Genomic DNA, 6,000 nt, shown 5'->3' with positions numbered 1-6,000 from the left:
CGGGAGCGTGTGTGTGTTTACATGTGCATATGTGTGCATGAGGGATAACAGACAGTCCTGAACCTTCCTCAGACGCATGAGATGATAGAAGGCTTGGTGTTTGTGAATGGCATCAGGTGCATCCAGGACATATCATGACCTAGAAATCACCCACTGCCTGACTGTTGCCCCTGGTGTTTGCACACGGGCCCTGGGTGCTTTCCTTAGTTTAGATTTCCCTTTTCTTTTCCATTCCAGTTCAAACCCATCTTCCTCAATGCAACCACGTCGCTAAACTGAACCCTTCATATTCACTTGCAAGACTGGACACTCAGATGTACATCCAAGCTGGGGGCAAGCGCAGTTCCCTTTCATGCACATTCAGCTCCTCCTCTCCATTCTTCTCTGTACACAGTCTTATCTCCAGATGCTATCCAGTCCCCACTTTGTGCACTCTCCTCTATTCCCCTTTATGCATTCTCAGATTTCTTCCTTTCCCCTCCATGAGCACTCTTATTCCCTCCATTACTCTACCTGCATGCTCTGATCCCTGCCATTGGCTACCCAAAATTAGATGTAGGAAAATAACATGCAGGGGATAGTACTCATACTTTCAGTCTAAAACCACTGTTTTCTTTTACAGTCATCTGAGTCTGTTCAGCTTCTGCAGGGTTTCTTTGTCTGCATTGCTTAGGAGGTAGATGATGAATGAAAGAACTCCAATATCATTTCCTACAGAAGAGCAGACGGCCTGGCAGATGGCCCCTGGCACTGAGGGTTTACACTTGCCTCAGAGTGGGGTTTGCCCACCCTCAGCTCCTGCTTCGTTGGAAGAACTGGCACTGCTCAGCTGTCTGAGCAGAGCCTGTGTGTGCAGGGACCAAATACAGGGGTACCTGGCTCCTGCAGGGAAGAACCTGGGGATGTCCTGAGCCTTGGAGACTCCCGAGGGGAGCACAGACCCATCCTTTCACTGAGGGAAATCCATTGCCAGTTTCCCTGGGGAGAATGTCACCCTCTGAGACAATGCATCTGAAAGGAAAGGAGTCCTATTTCCAGAAAGCTGAGGGGTCCTGCAGCTCCTGCTGAGCTGTAGAAAGACTGCCTGAAAGTCAAGTGTTAGAATGAATCATCATGAAATTACTTTCCATCAACTCAGCTTGGCCCTTCTTATCCAGGAAGCAAGCCACTGCCTCTGGTTTCTTCCCACTCTCTCATCTACTCCTGCCAGATTGGCAGAAGAGGTTCAAAACTCAGAGATCCCTTCCCATTTCAGATGCCAGGTGACAGGATCCACTTGTCCAAAACACCTCTTGCCTCTGTTTTCACTGCCACGTGTCTTGGGAGCAGAATACAGCTGATAGGTATATCACAGTTTCTGGAAACCGCTAGATCTTGTCTAGATGAGGGATGTTTGCTCTGCTGTTACTTCTCCAAATATTGTATAGAGGATGAAGAGAAAGGAGAGGAAAATTACAAGACTATGTAGGTCTTCCCCAGAGCTTACCAAAAGGACTCATCTTGTCCCTTTGTATGTCAGGAGTGGTGTGGAGCAAAGCAACATTAATGTGCTGTGACAAGACACCAGTCATTTTTACCATCTGCAAAATATTTATTCTTCTTCCTTCTTTCCTCTTCTGCTTCCAGGCTGTCACAATGTCTGAAATGGGGACATTCTCTGTGGTTAAACAACAACTTAGAGTTGGAGACAATGACTTTGTAACTGTTGGCAAACCAGTGTTTTCTGCCAGCATGCCATTACAGTCCAAATACTCTTCTCCTCAATCCTGCCAGTGAGGGGGATGGATGAGAGGAGGAGGAGATGGACTTTCCAAGTTAACGACTGGCTGCACCACTGGTGTTGGCAACAGGGTTTTGGTTTCTACGACCATGGGACCCTGTTTGAAGATCGACAACTGATGGCGAGAGATGGGATCCACCTCACGAGGCGGGGCACGTGGGTCTTTGCCAACAGGTTGGCCAACCTGGTAAGGAGGGCTTTAAACTAGGAAAGATGGGGGAAGGGGAGAGTTATAGTGACAGGGTAGCTGGCAAAAGACTGCTCAAGTCAGGATGCCTCCAACAGGTAAATGCAGCCAGGGAAGTGCGCATGGGATGTGGCTATGGAAGACCCTCTTTTACCCCTCCTGGGAAACCTGCATGCTTGATCACCTCCCTGAAATGCCTGTGCACCATTGCACGCAGCATGGGGAACAAACAGGAAGAACCAGAGATCCATGTGCGGTCACAGGGCCATGATCTCATTGCCGTTACAGAGACATGGTGGGATAGCTCGCATGACTGGAGTGCTGTCATGGATGGCTACGTGCTTTTTAGGAAAGACAGGCCAGGAAAGCGAGGCGGTGGAGTTGCTCTTTATGTGAGAGAGCAACTGGAATGTATTGAGCTGTGCCTAGGGGTGGCTGAAGAGCGAGTCGAGAGCTTATGGGTAAGGATCAAAGGGCAGGCTAGCATGGGTGACACTGTTGTGGGTGTTTACTACAGGCCACCTGATCAGGATGAGGAAGTCGATGAGGCCTTCTACAGACAGCTGGAAGTAGCCTCACGATCCCAGGCCCCGGTTCTCGTGGGGGACTTCAACCACCCTGATATCTGCTGGAGAGACAACACAGCTAGGCACAAACAGTCCTGGAGGTTCCTGCAGAGCATTGGTGACAACTTCTTGACACAGGTGGTGGAGGAGCCAACAAGGAGAGGTGTGCTGCTGGACCTCGTACTAACAAACAAAGAAGGACTGGTGGAAGATGTGAAGGTCGGGGGCTGCCTTGGCTGCAGTGACCATGAGATCGTGGAGTTCAGGATCCTGAGAGGAGGCAGCAGGGCACCAAGTAGGATCGCAACCCTAGACTTCAGGAGAGCAAACTTTGGCCTCTTCAGGGACCTACCTGGAGGAATCCCATGGGTTAGGGCCCTAGAAGGAAGGGGCGTTCAAGAGAGCTGGTTAATATTCAAACATCACTTCCTCCAGGCTCAAGAGCGGTGCATCCCTATGAGTAGGAAGTCAAGCAAAGGAGATAGGAGACCTGCATGGATGAGCAAGGAGCTCCTGGCAAAACTCAACCAGAAGAAGGAAGTATACAGAAAGTGGAAAGGGGGACAGGCCACTTGGGAGGAATATAGGAACGTTGTCAGAGTATGCAGGGATGTGACGAGGAAGGCTAAGGCCCGTTTGGAATTAAATCTGGCTAGAGATGTCAAGGACAGCAAGAAGGGCTTCTTCAAATACATCAGTAGCAAGAGGAAGACCAGGGAAAATGTGGGGCCTTTGCTGAATGGGGTGGGTGCCATGGTGACGAAGGATGCAGAGAAGGCAGAGTTACTGAATGCCTTCTTTGCTTCAGTCTTTACTGCTCAGGCCAGCCCTCAGGAACCCCAGATCCTGGAGACAAGAGAGAAAGTCTGGAGGAAGGAAGACTTTCCCTTGGTGGAGGAGGAGTGGGTTAGAGATCATTTAAGCAAACTTGACACCCACAAATCCATGGGCCCCGATGGGATGCACCCACAAGTGCTGAGGGAGCTGGAGGATGTTGTTGCTAAGCCACTCTCCATCATCTTTGAAAGGTCATGGAGAACAGGAGAGGTGCCTGAAGACTGGAAGAAAGCCAATGTCACCCCAATCTTCAAAAAGGGCAAGAAGGAAGACCCAGGGAACTACAGGCCAGTCAGCCTCACCTGCATCCCTGGAAAGGTAATGGAGCAGCTCATCCTGGAGGCTATCTCCAAGCATGTGGAGGAAAAGAAGGTGCTCAGGAGTAGTCAGCATGGCTTCACCAAGGGGAAATCATGCCTAACCAATCTGATAGCCTTCTATGATGGAATGACTGGCTGGGTAGATGAGGGGGAGAGCAGTGGATGTTGCCTAGCTTGACTTCAGCAAGGCTTTTGACACTGTCTCCCACAACACCCTTGTAGGCAAGCTCAGGAAGTGCGGGCTAGATGAGCAGATAGTGAGGTGGATTGAGAACTGGCTGAATGGCAGAGTTCAGAGGGTTGTGATCAGTGGCACAAAGTCTAGTTGGAGGCCTGTAGCTAGCCATGTCCCCCAGGGGTCAATACTGGGTCCAGTACTGTTCAACTTATTCATCAGTGACCTGGATGAAGGCACAGAGTGCACCCTCAGCAAGTTTGCTGATGATACAAAACTGGGAGGAGTGGCCGATACACCAGAGGGCTGTGCTGCCATTCAGAGAGACCTGGACAGGCTGGAGAGGTGGGCAGAGAGGAACCTCATGAAGTTCAACAAAGGCAAGTGCAGGGTCCTGCACTGGGGAGGAACAACCCCATGCACCAGTACAGGTTGGGGGTTGACCTGCTGGAAAGCAGCTCTGCGGAGAAGGACCTGGGAGTGCTGGTGGACACCAAGTTAAGCATGAGGTAGCAGTGTGCCCTTGTGGCCAAGAAGGCCAATGGTATCCTGGGGTGCATCAGAAAGAGTGTTGCCAGCAGGTCGAGGGAGGTGATTCTCCCCCTCTACTCAGCCCTGGCGAGGCCACATCTGGAGTACTGTGTCCAGTTCTGGGCTCCCCAATACAAGAGGGATGTGGCACTACTGGAGCAAGTCCAGCGAAGGGCTACCAAGATGATTAGGGGACTGGAGCATCTCTCTTATGAGGAAAGGCTGAGAGAGCTGGGCCTGTTTAGCCTAGAGAAGAGAAGGCTGAGAGGGGATCTTATCAATGTGTACAAGTATCTGAAGGGAGGGTGTCAAGAGGATGGAGCCAGACTCTTTTCAGTGGTGCCGAGCGACAGGACGCAAGGCAACGGGCACAAACTGAAACACAGACGCTTCCATCTGAACATGAGGAAAAACTTTTTCACTGTGAGGGTGACAGAGCACTGGAACAGGTTGTCCAGAGAGGTTGTGGAGTCTCCTTCTCTGGAGATATTCAAAACACGCCTGGATGCAATCTTGTGCAATGTGCTCTAGGTGACCCTGCTTGAGCAGGGGGGTTGGACTAGATGATCTCCAGAGGTCCCTTCCAACCTCAGCGATTCTGTGATTCTGTGATTCTGTGCCATTAAACTGAGTTTAAAAATTAGGATGAAACTTCTGCTGGCAGGGTGTGAAATCTTCAAGCAGCAGAGCGTGAGCTTTTGAGGGGCAGGAAAAGGACAGCTGGGGAGACAGGGATGCATTTCACTCCCCACTCCCAGGGCAGCCCTCTTCCTGGTTCATGCTGCCACCCTTCAGCTGGAGTCAGGATCCTCCTGGCCCAGAGAACCTGCCGCTTTCTATTGCTCCCTGGCAGAGCTATGGAAGGACCCTGCCATGGCTAGGACATCCCCTGCCACTAAGGGGACTCTGCCGGGAGAAAGCAAGAGCTGGGCTTAGCTCTCTTCCACAGGTAAGGACCCCAGGTCTCTCTTCTGTCCCCAGTGACTAGCAAACAGTTGTGGATGCAGGAGGTTATGTGTATAAGTATCTGAAGAGAGGGTATAAAGAGGATGTGGTCAGATACTTAGTGGTACCCAGGGCCAGGACAGTAGGCAACAGACACAAATTGAAATACAGGAAATACTGTTTAAGCATAAGAAAAAACTTCTTTACTGTAAGGGCGACCAAATACTGGAACCGGTTGACCAGAGAGGTTGTGGAGTCCTTATTCAAAACCAGGACATGGTCCTGGGCAGCCTGCTGACCCTGCTTTGAGGAGTAGACAGGAGTAGGAGGTTGGAGTAGACAGTCTCCAGCGGTGCCTTCCAGCTTCAACAATCTGTGATTCTGGGTTAAGCCAGGCGTGGTGGGATTGGTAGAGGCACAGTGCTTCAGGTAGCACAGAGCCCACGGTCCAGCCACTGCTCAGCTCCTTGTGCTGAATTTTAGCAGACCCAGCACATAACAGCACGAGTATGTCTTGGAGCCTGCCTGTTTTCTTTTTCTTTTTTTTTTTTTTCCCAGAGTTGCATAACCTTAAGCAAACATTGTGTTTTTTATATACAGACTGACAGGGAAAATCCCTCCTGTTGTTTAGATGAATAGCTCTCTTTTATGCGGCCATG

Source organism: Apteryx mantelli, chromosome 22 (genome assembly GCF_036417845.1).
Source record: "Apteryx mantelli isolate bAptMan1 chromosome 22, bAptMan1.hap1, whole genome shotgun sequence".
Taxonomy (NCBI): Eukaryota; Metazoa; Chordata; class Aves; order Apterygiformes; family Apterygidae; genus Apteryx; species Apteryx mantelli.
This window is presented reverse-complemented; position numbering follows the sequence as displayed.